The 19263-nt window shown below is 34.1% G+C and overlaps 1 protein-coding gene and 1 non-coding gene across 8 annotated transcripts in view; one reads left to right on the top strand and one right to left on the bottom strand.

Moving 5' to 3' along the window:
* RFX3 (regulatory factor X3) overlaps positions 1-19263 on the top strand; it is a 296992-nt gene that overhangs the window by 148298 nt on the left and 129431 nt on the right. The gene's annotated exons all lie outside the window — the stretch shown is intronic.
* On the bottom strand, positions 575-682 carry LOC114237964 (U6 spliceosomal RNA). Its single transcript, XR_003623410.1, has one exon. It is a non-coding gene; the product is annotated as a U6 spliceosomal RNA (small nuclear RNA).

Raw genomic sequence — 19263 nt, forward strand, 5'->3', positions numbered from 1 at the left:
GTCTCTTTTTGAATTATGGTTTTCTCAGGGTTTATGCCCAGCAGTGGGATTGCTGGGTCATATGGTAGTTCTATTTTTAGTTTTTTAAGGAACCTCCATACTGTTCTCCATAGTGGCTGTATCAATTTACATTCCCACCAACAGTGCAAGAGGGTTCCCTTTTCTCCACACCCTCTCCAGCATTTATTGTTTCTAGATTTTTTGATGATGGCCATTTTGATTGGTGTGAGGTGATACCTCATTGTAGTTTTGATTTGCATTTCTTTAATGATGAGTGATGTTGAGCATCCTTTCATGTGTTTGTTGGCAATCTGTATATCTTCTTTGGAGAAATGTCTATTTAGATCTTCTGCCTATTTTTGGATTGGGTTGTTTGTTTGTTTTTTGATATTGAGCTGCACGAGCTGCTTGTATATTTTGGAGATTAATCCTTTGTCAGTTGCTTCGTTTGCAAATATTTTCTCCTATTCTGAGGGTTGTCTTTTTGTCTTGTTTATGGTTTCCTTTGCTGTGCAAAAGCTTTTAAGTTTCATTAGGTCCCATTTGTTTATTTTTGTTTTTGTTTCCATTTCTCAAAAATATGGGACGCTTCACGAATTTGCGTGTCATCCTTGTGCAGGGGCCATGCTAATCTTCTCCATATCATTCCAATTTTTAGTATATGTGCTGCCAAAGCGAGCACTTATTTAATTTTAGATATCGTCTTGTCAGCTTGTATTAAGAAACATTAAGAAACATGAGAACCTATGAGTAAATGGTGTGCTAATTCTAATAAGTACGGTGTGGCTGCAGTGTGCTATGGAACAGCTAGACAAGATCAGTGAGCTACTGCATGGTGAGGTCTTACTGGGACTCAGAATCAAGGTAGAACGGCAGTCATGTGCAGTTCATCCTGACACAGGATTGACCATGAGAGTGTACTCATGTTACTCTGCAAGCACAGAAGAAACTGCCTTTCAATCTGACTGGGATTTAATGGCATTCAAAATGGAGGTGACAGTTTTGAAGAAAGATTAATAGTAACCTTAAATTTGCAGAACTTTCTATTTGGCCATAAGATTTCTTAACATTTAGGTAATATTTTAGTGACTCTCTGTAGAGAGCATGAATAAGTATTAGTCACTGAAGCTCATTGCTTGGATCATAGAGATTAATGGTTATAATACACATACTGCAAATATTGTGGATAATATATATGGGATAAATAATTTTTTTGTTTTAATTTTGTTCATGAACCTTGTATCATGACCATGATAAATTACATAATTTTTGTTAATGCTAATTCAAAGGCTGTGGAGCTGAAAGAGATCTTAAATGTCATATAGTCCCATGGTAACCTGTATTTTTAAAAAATTTAATTCATGATAAAATAAATGTAACATAAAATTTACCATCATAACCATCTTAAGGGTACAGTTCAATCATGTTAAGTAGATTCACATTGTTGTGCAACCAGCCTCAAGAACTCTTTTCATCTTGCAAAACTGAAACTCTATACCCATTAAACAACAACTCCTCATTTCCCCTGGTAACCTCTATTCTACTTTCTGTCTCTGTGAATTTGACTACTCTAGGCACCTCATGTAAGTGGAATCATATACTATTTGCCTTTTTGTGGTTGGCTTATTTCACTTAGCATAATGTCCTCAAGGTTCATCTATGATGTAGCATGTGTCAGAATTCCTTCCTTTTTAAGGCTAATATTCCATTGTATGTATACACATTTTGTGGATCCATTCATCTGTTGAGACACTTGAGTTGCTTCCAGCTTTTGCCTGTTGTGAATATTGCTGCTGTGAACGTGAGGATACAAGTGTTTCTCTGAGACCCTGCTTTCAATTCCTTTTGGGTATATACCCAGGAATGAAATTGCTGGGTCATATGGTATATTCTATTTTTAACTTTTTTGAGGAACTGCCATACTCTTTTCCACACCGGCTGCACCATTTTACATTCCTACCAACAGTACACAAAGGTTCCAGTTTCTCCACATCCTCATCAACACTTGTCATCTTCTTTTTCTTTTCAATAGTAGCCATTCTAATAAGTGGAAGATGGTACCTGTATTTTTAAAAGTCCGTTTCCTTTCTGTTTCTTTCTCTCCTCCTAGCCTTTCTCCTCCCCCTCCCTCTCCTTCTGTCCTCTTCACCTACTCCTCCCTCTCTTTCTCTCTCCTGTCTCCTCCTGATCTTCCCAGAAATGCTTTGAAGGAATGGGATTAAGAAACCTACGGCTTCACCTTTGCTCACTCCTTTTGTTACTGAAGTGGCGAGGAGAACAGAAAAGAGAAAACGTGGACCTATTTGACTTTTTTATTTTAAGGTTGAGGAAACTGAGGTCCAGAAAAATGAAGTGACTTGGCCACAGCCACACAAAAAATTAAGACTAGAATTCCTAACTCTCTGTTTAATAGTTTCTGAAACTATATAGAGGTCAAAGAAATCTTTAGAGATCTTTATTAATTTTTTTCAGAGTAAGACTGTGAATTAGCTTTCTCAGGTTTATCTATTCTGTAGTGTAATATTTTCTAAAGTGTGGAATGTATATTCCATTGGGATGTGAAGTGATTTTAAATGGTCCAAGATGGACTTCAGGTGGTTATGGGAAAGAGATTTAAGAAAACATTAAATCACAGAGTGAGGAAATTACTCCTTCTTCCATTCTCTGTCACTCGAAGTAATAAACATGGTCAGTTTGGTGCAGCATATCTGTAATACCTCACAAAAATTTGCTAATCTTCCCCCACTCCCATGTACACACTTAAAAAAAAAAGCAGGATTCAGACTCAGAGATAATAGGCAGCAATAGCTGGCTAGTATTAAATAACTGTTTTGATATCATTTATTTTTAGTGTATTGTAATAATGAAAGTTGGAAAGTATTAGTTTTCTAGTTCTTGTGTTATAAAAGTTTTTCAGGAAATTTTATAATTGGGGAATTTAAAGAAACTGTTAAGTATATGAAAAGACAGGTGGTACAATGAAATGGCACGTATGTTGTCTTAGCGTAGGTAGTTAAAAAGCAAACTTGGATATGAAGATTTCAGTGCAAGTAGTTTATTCGGGGGATGATCCCAGGAAATGCCAATAGGTTATTGGGAAAGTGAGACAGGGAAGGGATTTTATCTAACAGAGATCATATTATTATACAAGTTACAACTGTGGCTAAACGGAGATGGATCACATTGGGGCAGTCTGGGAGCCAGTGTTATGCCACATCTCAGAGTTATTTCACCTGAGGGCAGAGGAAGCCTAGGGTATTTATATAGACTCCTGTCAGTCATTGGCCACTCACAGGTGGGGGTTAATTTCCTGACATTTCTGGCTGAAATGCAGGTGGGCAAAGAGGGTGCTAAGGGTCTGATAAATCTCTCAGATGCTGTAGTGTAAAGCTACACCAGTGTATGTTGAAGTGGTAAGGGTGAGTGTGTATGGCCATGGGGTACACAACACTTGCTACCTAATGCTACATATGTGTTAGAGGAATGACTACCTTTGGTAATTTCTATTGTGGCCAAACATTTTCAGAGAAAATGGATTTTATAGCCATCTTTATAATTAGGCTCTAAAGTCTTGAAACTGAAAAGGAAACTTTTCTTGGTATTAAACATAGCCCTTCTAGTTGCTACTTACGTTTACCTTCTTAGATCCTTTTCTCAATGGGCAGAGTACTGAAGGTCTGTTTGTATAGTATTACTTTATCTAGTTGAATAAAGACTGTTATTAATTCCACCCCAGTAGTCTGTTCCCTACTAACCCACATTATTTTAGGCTTTCTTTGTTAAGTCATTTCCCAGTCATTTAGTAATTTATATTACTTGTTCCTGGACTTTCTCCAGCTTCTCTTCATCTTACTTAAGTTGATGAGCCTATTTTCCATAACTGCTTTTTCAAGATAATACGTTTATCGAAGTCTTATATAATTTACATTTCTGGCCACATGTAAAACTTCGTAGTTTATTAATAATTCATCATCATTTGAATGGTAATTTAAATTTTAGTTATACAGATTACTGAAATTATCCCCAAAGCCATAGTGTATCTATATCAATTATTTGATAGTTATTATAATGTATTTTGGAGCCGTGTAACTGGAAACACTGATTTAATACTAAGTACTTTGTGCTAATATAAAGTTAAAATTAAACAATAGGAATTAACTGTGCTGCAAAAGAAATTGAATTGATTACATTATTTTGTAAGTATCTAAATTCATTTGCTTTATCTTCTTAACTCCATTGGCAGAAGAAAAAAAGTACTGTACTGCTGGCATTTTAAATAGAAACATCTGAAAAATGAAAGCCACTGTAGATTGTAAATAGGCAACTCTGATGTTTAGAGAACTAACCCTTGATAGCAACTAACAATGTCCCACTTCAGTGATATATATACAATAGCAAATAAATTGAATGACTTTACTTCTGATCAGTTTTTCCCTTAAGCAGAGTGAAATAATTCAGTAGTTATTTTGCTTCATTTAAAAAAGGATTTATTTTATGTTAATACACAATAATTTGAAGAATCTTTGTTTAATTATGTTCTTGGTCATCATTCCCACAGATGTTTTATGATGCTGTTGTGGCCACATATCATTATGAAAACTTAATAAATTACTGCTTCATTTTTATGGGGGAAACACCTACTCCTCCCCCTAAATTACACACACACACACACACACACACACACACACACACAGAGGCATCTGTTCTCAGTTTGGAATTAATTACATTCTGTAATTGTGTTTTCATTATAGTCAAGAAATATTTTACATACATTTATTTTTTTGCCATTTAGTTTTTGGTGAGCTGCAATTTATTTACAGTGAAATACACGGATCTTAGGTGACACTATTCAGTGTGCTGTGAGAAGTGATTTTATCCCTATACCCATACTTTGTTCAGGATATGGGATATTTTTGTCATGCCAGAAAGTTTTCTGTGCCTCTTCCCAGTCCATCTCTGCCCTCCTCTCCCCTCAGATCAATCCAATTGTGTCTTAGGCACTTCTCATTTATAGATTATATATTATTAAGTTTTGTTTCATTTTTAAAAAGCCATGTACCTCACAGAAGAATTTGAAGTTAAAGATTTAACAATTTATTGAATACTGTTTTGAACTATTGATTAGGTAAGGACTGAATATTGATGTTATGATTCTATAAAGCTCCAAGATAGATCACATGCTAGTCCCCAAAACAAGCCTCAGTAAATATAAGAAAATTGAAATCATATCAAGCATCTTTTCTGACCACAATGCTGTGGGACTAGAAATCAACTACAAGAGAAAAACTGCAAAAAACACAAACGGGTGGAGGCTAAACAGTATGTACTGAACAACCAATGGATCACTGAAGAAATCAAAGAGGAAATTAAAAAATACCTGGAAACAATGAAAATGAAAACACAATGATCCAAAACCTATGGGATGCACCAAAACAGTACTAAGAGCAGTACTATCGTTTATAGCGATACAAGCTTACCTCAAGAAACAAGAAAAATCTCAAGGAAATAACCTAACCTTACACCTAAAGAAGCTAGAAAAATAAGAACAAACAAAACCCAAAGTTAGTAGAAAGGAAAGAAATCATGATCAAAGCAGAATTAAATGAAACAGAGACTAAAAATCAATAGAAAAGATCAATGAAACTAAGACCTGGTTCTTTAAAAAGATACACAAAAGTGATTAACCTTTAGCTAGACTTATTAAGAAAAAACGAGAATTATTTAACTTAGTTTTGGAAGTTTAAGCCACAGCAATCAGAAAAGAAAAAGAAATAAAAGGAATCCAAATTGGAAAAGAAGAAGTAAAGCTGTCACTGTTTGCAAATGACATGATACTATACATAGAGAATCCTAAAGATGCTACCAGAAAACTACTAGAGCTAAACCATGAATTTGGTAAAGTAGCAGGATACAAAATTAATGCACAGAAATCTCTTGCATACCTATATACTAATGATGAAAAATCTGAAAGAGAAATTAAGGAAACACTCCCATTTACCATTGCAACAAAAAGAATAAAATACCTAGGAATAAACCTACCTAAGGAGACAAAAGACCTGTATGCAGAAAACCATAAGACACTGATGAAAGAAATTAAAGATGATACAAACAGACGGAGAGATATACCATGTTCTTGGATTGGAAGAATCAACACTATAAAAATGACTCTACTACCCAAAGCAATCTACAGATTCAATGCAATCCCTATCAAACTACCAAAGGCATTTTTCACAGAACTAGAACAAAAAATTTCGCAACTTGTGTGGAAACATAAAAGACCATGAATAGCCAAAGCACTCTTGAGAAAGAAAAACAGAGCTGGAGGAATCAGGCTCCCTGACTTCAGACTATACTACAAGGCTACAGTAATCAAGATAGTATTGTACTGGCACAAAAACAGAAATATAGATCAATGGAACAGGATAGAAAGCCCAGCGATAAACCCACGCACATATGGTCACCTTATCTTTGATAAAGGAGGCAAGAGTGTACAATGGAGAAAAGACAGCCTCTTCAATAAGTGGTACTGGGAAAACTGGACAGCTACATGTTAAAGAATGAAATTAGAACACTCCCTAATACCATACACAAAAATAAACTCAAACTGGATTAAAGACCTAAATGTAAGGCCAGACACTATAAAACTCTTAGAGGAAAACATAGGCAGAACACTCTATGACATAAATCACAGCAAGATCCTTTTTGACCCACCTCCTAGAGAAATGGAAATAAAAACAAAAATAAACAAATGGGACCTAATGAAACTTAAAAACTTTTGCACAGCAAAGGAAACCACAAACAAGACGAAAAGACAACCCTCAGAATGGGAGAAAATATTTGCAAAGGAAGCAACTGACAGAGGATTAATCTCCAAAATATACAAGCAGCTCATGCAGCTCAATATCAAAAAAACAAAAAACCCAATCCCAAAATGGGCAGAAGACCTAAATAGACATTTCTCCAAAGAAGATATACAGATTGCCAACAAACACATGAAAGGATGCTCAACATCACTCATCATTAGAGAAATGCAAATCAAAACTACGGTGAGATATCATCTCACACCGGTCAGAATGGCCATCATCAAAAAATCTAGAAACAATAAATGCTGGAGAGCATGTGGAGAAAAGGGAACCCTCTTGCACTGTTGGTGGGAATGTAAATTGATACAGCCACTATGAAGAACAGTATGGAGGTTCCTCAAAAAACTAAAAATAGAACTACCATACGACCCAGCAATCCCACTGCTGGGTATATACCCTGAGAAAACCATAATTCAAAAAGAGTCATGTACCACAATGTTCATTGCAGCACTATTTACAATAGCCAGGACGTGGAAGCAACCTAAGTGTCCATTGACAGATGAATGAATAAAGAAGATCTGACACATATATACAATGGAATATTCCTCAGCCATAAAAAGAAACGAAATTGAGTTATTTTTAGTGAGGTGGATGGATCTAGAGTCTGTCATACAGAGTGAAGTAAGTCAGAAAGGGAAAAACAAATACCATATGCTAACACATATATATGGAATCTTTAAAAAAAAAAAAAAAGGTTCTGAAGAACCTAGGGGCAGGACAGGAATAAAGACGCAGACGTAGAGAATGGACTTGAGGACACGGGGAGGAGGAAGGGTGAGCTGGGCTGAAGTGAGAGAGTGGCATGGACATATATACACTACCAAATGTAAAATAGATAGCTAGTGGGAAGCAGCCACATAGCACAGGAAGATCAGCTCGGTGCTTTGTGATCCCCCGGAGGGGTGGGATAGAAAGGGTGGGAGGGAGACGCAAGAGGGAGGAGGTATGGGGATATATGAATATGTATAGCTGATTCGCTTTGTTATAAAGCAGAAACTAACACACCATTGTAAAGCAATTATACTCCAATAAAAATGTTGAAAAAGAAAAAAGAAAAAAAGAGAGAGCCCAAGTCAATAAAATCGGAAGTGAAAAAGGACAAGTTACAACTGATACCACATAAATACAAAGGATCATATGAGACTGCCACTAAAAATTATATGCCTATAAATTGGGCAACCTGGAAGAAATGGACAGATTTCTAGAAACATACAACCTTCCAAGACTGAACCAGGAAGAAAGAGAAAATATGAACAGACCAATTACCAGTAATGGAAAAATATGTAGTGTAATTTTTAAGAGTAATTTTTAATACTCGTACTTTTTGACTTTATAAATATTTTATAATTTGGATTAATATGGAATTGAGCCCTATATATAGTTTACATGTACTCATTTGATAACTTTCTGGAGATCATTTAAAATGTTTTTGACTATTTCAAGTGCCCTAACTGGCCATGTATAAAAATAAAAAAAAAATTTTTTACATTAAAAAAAATAAAATTTGTCTGTAAACCTAATTGGTCATTGATTCAGCCCCAAATTAGTCATCAACCATTTTTTTGACCCATATCTTTAGTCATTTATCTTTGGCTTCAAAACATTTTTACTTTTGCTAATGTAAAAGTATTCTTCACCTAAATAGTTATCTAATGTAATATGTTGACAGTGCTTACAAGGCCCCATCTTTTTACTTCTTTGGAAGCAGGCTTTCATGGTAGAATGTTTTTTCCTACCATTCCAATGAATTTTATTCTTTAAAATAGCATATGGGTGGAGCTATTAAATGAGAAAGTCATGAAGTAAAGACAAATAAAATGCATTTATTTAGGAATAGTATGAGAACTGAACTTTCTTACTCCCTTTGCTATCACCTTCTTTTTGCTGTTTTTCTCCCCTAATGTACCATTTGCCTGTGTGGTTTTTTTTTTCTTGTTGTTCATTGGCAACTCAGAGCTATTTGTTGAATTTCAATTTGTGCTTGCCTCCTTTCCTTCATCAAATCCTCATTGAGGGTTTACTATGTTCCAGGCATTGTGATAGAGGATAAAGAAGAAACTGGTATTGTTCCTGCCTTCATGGGGCTTGCATACAAAACACAATTCTCTCTCTCTCCTCTACATCAGAACTAGCCTTGTTTTTGTGGGGAAGTTACTTGTACTAAGATGTAAATGGTGGCAAAATATGAAATTTAAATTATCAACTACAGTGCTTAGGAATGGGCAAAGCATTAGCTCAAAGGGATCATTCTCCCTTGTGAGGTTCCATGCAAATCATCAGGCAAGTGGTAAGTAGAGTTTAGATGTGCTTTCCCAACAACTGTTAAATTGACTGCAATATGTGCGACCAACATGCAGGGACAACTTGGTGGTTAGATCAATAATACCTTTTGTTTACTGAGTGAAAAACCATGGAGACATCAAAGAAAATCAATTAAGGAAATAAGATCCCTGTCCATCGTCCTGATAAGACCATTTGTTAAAACTTCAAGAAGGATAATGGTTCCTTAGTCTATCACTACAATTCTCTTATTTGTATTTCATAGAAATTGGCATTTTGAGGAGCGCAGTATTGGAGAAGTCAATAATTTTAAAAATCATTTTTGACTAAGAAACAACTTTAAAATTTATTTTAGACAATGGATGAATTTTCTTTTTAATTAACTCTCATAACATTGTTTTAATAGTTCTAACAAGTAGCTAACCATTATTCCATGTTATAGTATTTTCTTTAAGTTCTTTCTACTCCATTTTTACTTCCCTCTAATTTGTTTTCAGATTCTAAAACTTAATATGTTTCTCTCAATTCTCAAAAATAAAATCGTGATCTTTCATATTCACTAAACTTTTTTCTTTTTTTATTTATTCCTTTGTTTTAAAAATTTTACCCAAGAACTATATGCAACACATTTTGTTAAAAAGGATTGAAATAGTATAGAAGCATGCAGACAGAATAAGTGAAGCTTATCTTATTGTCAGTCTTGTCATTGAGTACCATTATAATTTTCTTTCAACATATCTTCTGAAAAATTATATAATTCAGCCATATACCAGTTCAAAATTCTCTAAGCATAGCACAGGGAGATCAGCTCAGTGCTCTGTGATGACCTACAGGGTTCGGATAGGGAGGGTGGGAGGGAGACTCAAGAGGGAGGGGATATGGAGGCATGTATGCATATGGCTGATTCACTTTGGTGTACAACAGAAACTAACACAGTATTGTGAAGCAATTATACTCCAATAAATATCTATTAAAAAAAATTCTCTAAGCTGATATCAGAGCATGAATAATTCAGTATTTCTTAAGAGTATGAAGTTTTAGAAATTTAACATACTATGTAATAAATTGCATTTTCACTTAAAGGCAAAGGTAAATAGTGCAATAATTTATACTAGTGGATTGGCAGTGTTGATTAATTACTATTTTACTAAAATATTGTATTCGCCTTTAAACATTGTAGTCACTATAGATAATTACTGAAAGAAACTTCGTTATTGTATATATCCTGGCCTCTTGTGAAATAGATTTTGGATTCTAGGGTTTGATAACAGTGTTCTCCTAATTTTCATTAGGCGATTTACCCAATGACTTTTGAGGTTCTTTTTTGTCCTTTGATATTTTTGTTTTTGATTTACTGTGTACCTTAAATATTCAAACTTTTACAAGAAGAATTAGACTTTTATTTCCCCAAAGTCTTAAAATTTAGCAGGAAATTAAAGATTTTGGTTGGCATATATGTCTTAATTAGGGACTATTAATGCGAATACAGTTGAGGAAGGGGGAAGTGGTTCTGAGTGTATTTTCTTTTCCCTGGGAATCCTGAAAACCCATGGAGGGGGAAAGTGGTAATAACAGTTGCTTTGGAGTCTATCTGGATTAGTTTCCTATTGCTGTGTAACAAATTACAACAAATTTAGTGGCATAAAACAATACCCATTTATTATCTCATAATTTCTATAAATCAGAAGTCTGAGTGGACTCAACTGGGTTCTCTGTTCTAGGTCTGAGAAGACTGAAATTAAGGTGTCTGTCACACTGGGCTTTTATGTAGTGGTCCTGGGGAAGAATTCACTTTCAAGCTCTTTCAGGTTGTTGGGGAGAATTCATTTCCTTCCTTTCAGTTACAGAGGACTGAGGTCTCTGTGTTCTTGCTGGCTGTCAGCTGGGGTGTGCTCTCTGCTCCTAGAGGCTGCCCACATCACTTCTCACGTGGCCTCTCTTTCTGCAAACGTGCATGTTGAAGCGTTCTCTGCTTTAACTCTCTGACCTCCTCTTCTGCCACCAGCCAGAGAAGCACTCCAATTTGAAAGGCTTATGAGGATGGGTCAGTCCCAATTTTAAGCTCAATCGTGCCATGTAACACAATCATGGATGAGATTTCTCATCACTTTCGTAGGTTACAGGGATGCAGGTTTGGAATCGGAGAGATTTTTAGAATTCTGCCTACGATATCACTTCAAAAAATAGCATCAGTCTTCATAATAGGTCACTCATAACCAGTGAGCTAGGGGGAAGCATATAACTCACATATGAAAGGCCATTAAGGAGGCCTAAATTTTAAAATGAGATTTTTGCTGCAAAGGATATATGGTGAGATTACTGTGTTTGGGCAGTCTGGATGGGCAGACTCAGTGTTATACAGAATTCATTTCTCTCCCAAACAAATGCATAATTTCAATATAATCCAATCAAAACATCAAACAGGGTTTTCTTAAAAGTTGAAAAGCTAATTCTAAAGTTCATGGAAGAGAATATAGAAAAGAAGAGCTGTGAAGGACTTGTTCTACCAATCTTATAAAATACTACAAAGCTATAGTAATAAAAACTGAATGGTAACAGACCAGGAGTAAATAAACAGATCCATGTATAAATGAGAACTTAGTTCATGATAAATATACCCTTTCAAATTAAAAAAAAGATAATGCAGTAAATGGTATTGAGAAAAATTGATTATCTGTTTAGAAAAAAATAAAGGTATACCTTTATCTTAATACCCAAAATAGATTGTAGAACTAATCAGTTTTAAAACTGCAAAACCAATAGAAACAAAATCAGGAGAATATTCTTTCATAATCTTAAAAAGGGGAAGATCATCTTACGTAGAATATAAAACATCACAAGGCTTATAGGAAAGGCGTTGATATATTTGGCCAAGTAATAGTTAACTAACACCATAAACAGAGTTAAAGGAAAAATATATATTAAATACATCGGAGTAAAAATTTCATCATGTTTAACAAGATCCTGTAAATCATTAAGGGAAGACAAGCAATGCAATAGATAAATGGACATAGGATATGAATAGGCTATTCACACAACATGAGAAACCAATGGCCAGTAAACATATGGAGAGGATCAACTCTATGGAATGTTTGATTAAAAACTAGATGTATTCCTTCTTTATAGCACTTTTTTTATAATAGAAAAAAAGTAGCCTGAATATTCATAAATAGTGGAATGGTTAAGTAAGTTTTATCTATACTATAGCATACTATGAAACCAATAAAAATAGTTGTACATGCATGTACACACAGACACACATAAATACACACTTGAAAAGAGCTCCAAGATGTATTGTTAAGTGAAGAAAAGTAAGTAGCAGGAAAACACATTATCTGTCACCTGGTTCATATATGTACTATTGAACAAAAAGGTATTTTATCAGATACATAAAATGTTCAGCTGTGTATTTTCCCTTATATTTAGGTTGGGCCCTGTGGCATATTCTGGATAGTAGTTTGTGAGTGTATTATTTGTGAGTCAAGGCATTTAGGAGCGATGATGCCACCTCTACAATCTTTAGCTCCTCTAAGGCTACATCAGGATGACACAGCTACAAAGTGGTAGAGCCTTGTTAATCAGAGTCTCTAAAGTGACCATGTGGATCAGGACCTCCTGTGTACCCTCCATTAGATGAGTAACTTAGGAGTTAAAGCACTGAGATTTGGGGGCTGTCTGTTGTTGCAGTTAGTGCTAACTCTTCTGCTCCTGGCTAGTACAGAGACAAAAATGCACATGAAGGTGAATTTATTGGTAGGATGTTGGAGGACTGCATGCTGTCCTACGGTTGGTTAATCAGGTTGGTTAGTCATTATGTCCAGGAACAGGAATAGCCGGAAGTGCGTGTGAGCATAAAGCAGGAGGCAATCACATTTTACTCTGGTTATTTCTTTTTGTTTGAATCTTATGCAACTGTATTTATGTATAAATTTTATTATGAAAATATTAGGATAAGTAAAATAAAATATAGCTAAAAAGTAGGTGATATGCCAAGTTTGCTTCAAAATTAACTTGACCCTTGCTATGGTAGTATTACGACTACTACTCATTTTGTTTAGGAGTTTAGGTAACTAATAAGTTGATACAATGAAGAAGCTAATTGTTTTAATTTATGTATGAAATAAGTTTTCTAAAGTGGAAAGTCTTTTGGTGAGACTCTCATTATTAAAGAATATGATTTATAGCATATGATATGTAGTATAGTATTTTTAATTTTCAGTCCTTTGCAGACTGCTTAATGATTTTGCTTTTTCCGAAGTCCACTATATAGTTATTTTTTACTTACTAGTTTTCTGTAAAATTACTTAAATTACTTAAATGAATTCATTTAATAAGGAGAACCTTATATTTCTACCAGAAATGAAAAACTAGTATCCCTTGACATAATTGGAAGATAAACATAAAATTAAATACAGTAAAAATGAAATAATATTACATGATTTGGCTAACTGCTTTTGCTTGACAACACCCAACACTGGGGCCTACTTTCCTTTAAAAAGTGAGATTGTTAGCCTCAGAGGTGGTAAAGACTGAGACCTTCTCCTTGACATATCAGAATGCTTTAAAAATAATTGAAAATGGAACAAATTCTTAGGATATGGTTCATAGTTATTTACTGTCTTGCCTATGTATCACCAATGTCATTAATTCCACATTTGGGGAAACACTGGTATTGTAGAAAGAATTCTAGGATTGGATTCAGAATACCTAGAATCATTGCTACCTGTCACTTACCATGTCTTTGGGTTGTCACTATGTCTTTGTACTTATGTCACTGTTTATAAAATGGGGGCAAAAATGCCTACCATCTTTAATTCATCTCAGAATTTTTGTGAGGAACAAATGAAATAATATTGTATATCACTATTAATAATAGTTTTAGTACTAGTTTAACAATCATATATAACTAAGGAATTCTGTTATTTTAAGTTACAGTGCTTTGACTACCAACACATAAGTTTAATAATTCATTCTCTTAGTTCCGTGTACTCCACCCCAAGGGAGTCAGCATCTCTCTTGCAAATGTGCTTCATTACCATAGACACTGGGAGCACGTATGAATCTGCATCTATGCCTTCTCACCAGGGAAGACATTTAAAGTGCATACTCTGATGGTCAGTCTAGAGTTGCAAAATGTATTTTATGCATAGCTAGATCTTCTGATGTGCTGCTTACATTTATTGATATTCTAAGTTTCTATAGTTTATTACTAGAGACTAGAGAAGCCTCCTATTCTAAAGACTTGTCCTAATACTGCAGCAAGATTGGTATACCGAGCTCATTTGCTCTTTCTGGTCACCAGAGTGTTGTTTAGTAAATTTCTTCCCCCAGAAATTATTACTTAGTTTAGTAGAATCTTAGTATTGGTCTGTCCTGCTGGACCCCAAGGGGAATAATGTTTAAGACAGTGTTGTAATCATGACAAAAAATGTTCCTCACTTGTAGGAAGTAGTTGTAACTTTGTTCTTTTTGACTCACAGACATGGCTTTATATATATTTTATGTAATATCTATCAAATTTGTCATTGAGAAATCCTTATAAACTAAATCTATTCTGAGTCACATTCCTGCTACCAAAAACACTTCCCCTCTTGCCTTTGGAAACTTGCTTCACCTTTTCCAGGTAGCTCCTGCTCTTTGATGTTAATCAGGTATTTTTTGGGAGATAGATGGTAGGCAGGTAGGGATGATTTATTGAACTAATTCACTCCCAATTGATTCCCTCATTTTCATATGGTCAGAAGTGCAAGAGAATGAGCCAGGACCTTAATCACTACATTATTAGCCTTCATATGACTCTACTTGAAGTCCAAGTGTAGCAGTAATGTTTACACTTTCATAATAACTTCTAGTTGTGTATAGCAATCACGTAGTTTTAGTAAATAATTCCTATACCTTTCATGTTTACCTCTAGCCCTGTTGAAGAAGCAGACTTTGTGATATTTGTTGGATTTGAATGTGCTAGAAGCATCATTTATTTACATAAAGTCTACTATGAGAAAAGTATATCCAAAAATCTGAGTGTTTCTGAAAAAAAAAAAAATGGGAGAGCTACATAGTTTATAAGTGAGAGTTAACACAGGGACAGTGAGTGAATTTACAATGTAAATGAACGAATTCCTTTTTTACATAAAATGAACTCTGTCATTTCAATGAACAATACCCTGTTTTCCAACAGTTCACATTCATCACATTCTTTGAAGTGGAGGACTACCAGTCTTAGAAGATTAAACAGGAATTTTGTAGTTATCACTGCATATCCCAGGAAGAACTTTGTAAATTAACATTAAAGATCTAGGAAACGTCTTGTTCTTTCTCAGCAAACACAAGGAGAGACTTTAAATAACATTTTTTTCTAACCTGTCCTGTCACTTAACCATGCTCTTTGTTCACTGTGATCTTGTGATCATAACGTATAAACATCCGGTACCTGCAAATAACTTTCAGCATTCAAAATATTTGTAGGATTCTTTGTTGGCAAGATTTATTAAACAGTATTGTAATGTATAATTTACTTTACTTTTAACCAAGACTAAAAAAATGGCTTTAGGTTTTTGATTTCTGTTCCCATAACCGTGCCTGTAAAGGAAATTAGTTTTCCCCTTATGCTCTTTTCTTTTGTTGCATCTTTTCTTCTAGCAACGAGTACTCACGCTGTACTCATTGAACTTTTTGACTTATCTTTCCTCAGTCCCTTCAATTCCCTACAGTTTTACTGGTCTAGGAATATTGAATTAGTTCCGTTCCTTCTCTTTTCTCACAAGGTGGCTTTTCTAATTAACTCTCTGCTGCTACTCTGGATGTCTTACTTCCCCCCTGCCCTTTTATTAATAGCTGCTCCAGTGTAGATCCTTTTCCTTCTGCTTCACTTTTGGTCAGTCCCATAGCAGCCTCTAACATAGCTGTTCTAATATCCCATGTTTTTAATCTGCTAAGAGCTCTTTCATATCTCTTGTGGGTCTATTAAAGTCATCTTAATGCAGTTTTTGACAGTTCTCAGTACTAAGGTTTGAAATGTTTTGTGCCAACCACGTGTTTAAGGAATGCTTTTATACAAGAAAGGCAATGAAGATCTTGACATAATAAAGACATTTTTACAAAGAGATTAGTATTGTTCTTAGCTGACTAATAAGCTTAACAATTATAAATGATTTCATTTACTATTGAAAAGGATTTCTGTTTTGAAGTGTGATTCATTTTATTTTTCTTGAAGCACATCCAAAACAACATAGTGTATAAATTTGTCCTGAAAATCTACTAACTGATTCTGTTGAACTAGCACATTTTCCTGTGGTACGTAGTTTGTTTTTGTATTCACTTCTTTTTATAAATAATAAGAATTATAAAAATTCACAAAAATAAGCAAATGCGTTTGTAATACTACATTTGAATAGTAATAAGAAGTGCTTCCATTTAAATATGTATTAGTAAGACAGTGTTAAGTTGCTTAATTCATCTAGTGTATGAATGTAAATACATTGTTGCATATATTTATACTGGGGGATTTTTTTTTCCTTCAGATGACAGAGAATGGATAAATTTCTTGTATAGAATGTTGTTATGGTTTGACTTCATTACCGCCAACATTCTGATATGTACTAGGTAGTCTTTTAGAAATTAGCCCAAGGTCATTTTTATTAAATGAACAGTTAATTGTAGAAATTGTTGATTATTTCTGTTAATTCCACCTTTGTCCATCTCTTTTCAGTTCATATTTTCACCACTTTGTTGTTTATTAAAATTCAAGTGGTGAAAAATATTTGTTCATTCTCTTAGGAAGCACTTTTGAGAATTTATCCTGGGAAAGACAATGAAATTAAGAGAAAATTAATTTCCTATAGAGTTTATTTAATCATCTCCTTCCTTTCCCCTGAGGACTTGGATAGGGTAAGCAGTAAAATGTGACAGTTTATAGATTTCACAAAGATGGATGGAAAATACAGTTATTGGGAATAGTAATGACATGCCTACAGGATGCTAGTTTCCCCATATCTTTCAGCATTGCTAACCTCAGCAGTTCCTGCACTGCAGTATGGCAAATAAAATAAAAAATAAACTTTTCATAGATAACTATTTAGTAAATATTTGAATAGAAATTAATATTTAACATAAGGACAGTATAGAATAATATTTGAACAAATTTGAACCACAGTTAATTATTTAGGAAAGAGAAAATAGCATGCAACTTCCTTTTAAATTTTTACCTTTGGTCTTTAATGATACATTAAAGGACATTAAAAGTAATCACATCAGTTCACTTTGGAATAATAAGCATGCCTTCATTTTTGTTTTTGTTTTTGCTTTTTAATGAATACACATCCACATTTAGAAGATACTATAAACTTCACAAATATTCACTGGGCATTTCCTTTGCTAGGTGCAGGGCATTATTTAATATTGAGTGATAAATATAGTGTGTTTACACTGTGTTGGGTCTTTGAGAATATATCACAATATAAAAAATGCTCTACGTGCGCACTTCCATCCTGTGACTGGATGTGTAAGTCTCAAAGTTATTCTGTATACATAGCTCTCTTCCTGGATCCGAATAATTTTAATTTGAGGTAGAAAGGAGCATTTCTGTGGCTCTCCAATGCACGTTTACTAATAATAGAGCCCCACTGTCCCCTCCCCCCCACAAAGAAAAGAAAATCAAATAACCCTCAACTAAAAACTAAATAAAAGACTTTGAAGGACCTTAACTTTTCATTGGTGAAATGAGACATGTATACATAAGGTAGTTATTTTTCCTTTCTCCTTTCTTTTTCTTTTTTACCCCTCTTTTACTTCCTTCACTATCATTATACCCTTAAAAGAATACTTTCTCAAACTACAGGCAATTCCATCTCTCATCACTAAATTCTTTCAAAGGCCTCTTTGGCCCAGTTTCTAATGATTAGTCGACAAACCATACTTACTGGATAATAATGAAAATTGTGTTACCTCCAAAATATGCTATAATTCAGTATTTTTAGTGTTTTTCTAGTTTCTATTTAAGTAAATAGGTCTTCTATTTACTTCATCAGTTCCTTAACTTGGTAGATAATGCAAAGAATTATGCCCTATTTTTATGCTGTACTGTAAAGTCTCAGTGTAATCAAGAGACGTATTTATATATTGAGTCCTAGATGAGTTAGCCAGCATCTATCCAGAATTCTTTTCCAAGATTCTTGACACTTTCTGAGTTTCATTTCTACTTTAATTACAGAATCTCATGATTTGAAGAAATCCTTGATGAACATTTATTGTGCATATTTATGGCTGAAGCCAAGTGGGATATAAAGATGAAAATTACACAGATGTAGAAGACAAGATTCATATTTTGAAGTATTTAAGAATGTCTCTCATTATTCAAGATGTATTATAATTATCATAAATGCCTATGCCATGCTTTGTATTTATGTTTAATAGTTTTGGCTTCTCACAAAAATTCTTTATGATAGAGTAGATACAATTTTTATTTTACACACAAAGAAATTATTACTTAAAGAAGTGAATTTGACTATCCCAATATATAAACAGCAAGTGTCAGCATAAAGACTTAAAATCAGTTCTTCTATTTCCAGATCGACTGAATATGCCACCACACCATATTGGCCCCCATGAAGGAAACCAATTAAGGACATTTGATTCTTTCAGTTTTTGCTTCATGTTATTTTGAAACTGTTCTTAGATGCAAAGACATATAAGATATATTATTTATTCTTGATAATTTTCTTGATGGAATTTCCCTCTTTATCTTTGGTAATATCGGTTGTCTTGAAGTCTACTTTGACTGATATTAATATAACCAGTCTTTCTTGTGATTGGTGTTTGCAAAAGCCTGTCTTTTTATATCCTTTTATTTTTAACCTGTCTTTGTATATTTAAAATGTGCTCTGGTAGAGAGTATATAGTTAGAGTTTACATTTTTACCCTTTATGACAGTCAAGATTTAAATTGAGTATAATTATAGATATGGTTGCATTTAATTCTAGCTTCTTGTTATTTTCTGTTTGTTCCATTTGTTCTTCTTTTATTTCCTCTATTTCTGCCTTCTATTGGATATACTGAGTGTTTTCTAGTATTGCATTTTATCTCCTCTATTGACTATCCTATTTTTTAATATGGTGTTTATATC

This window comes from Balaenoptera acutorostrata, chromosome 6 (genome assembly GCF_949987535.1).
Source record: "Balaenoptera acutorostrata chromosome 6, mBalAcu1.1, whole genome shotgun sequence".
NCBI lineage: Eukaryota > Metazoa > Chordata > Mammalia > Artiodactyla > Balaenopteridae > Balaenoptera > Balaenoptera acutorostrata.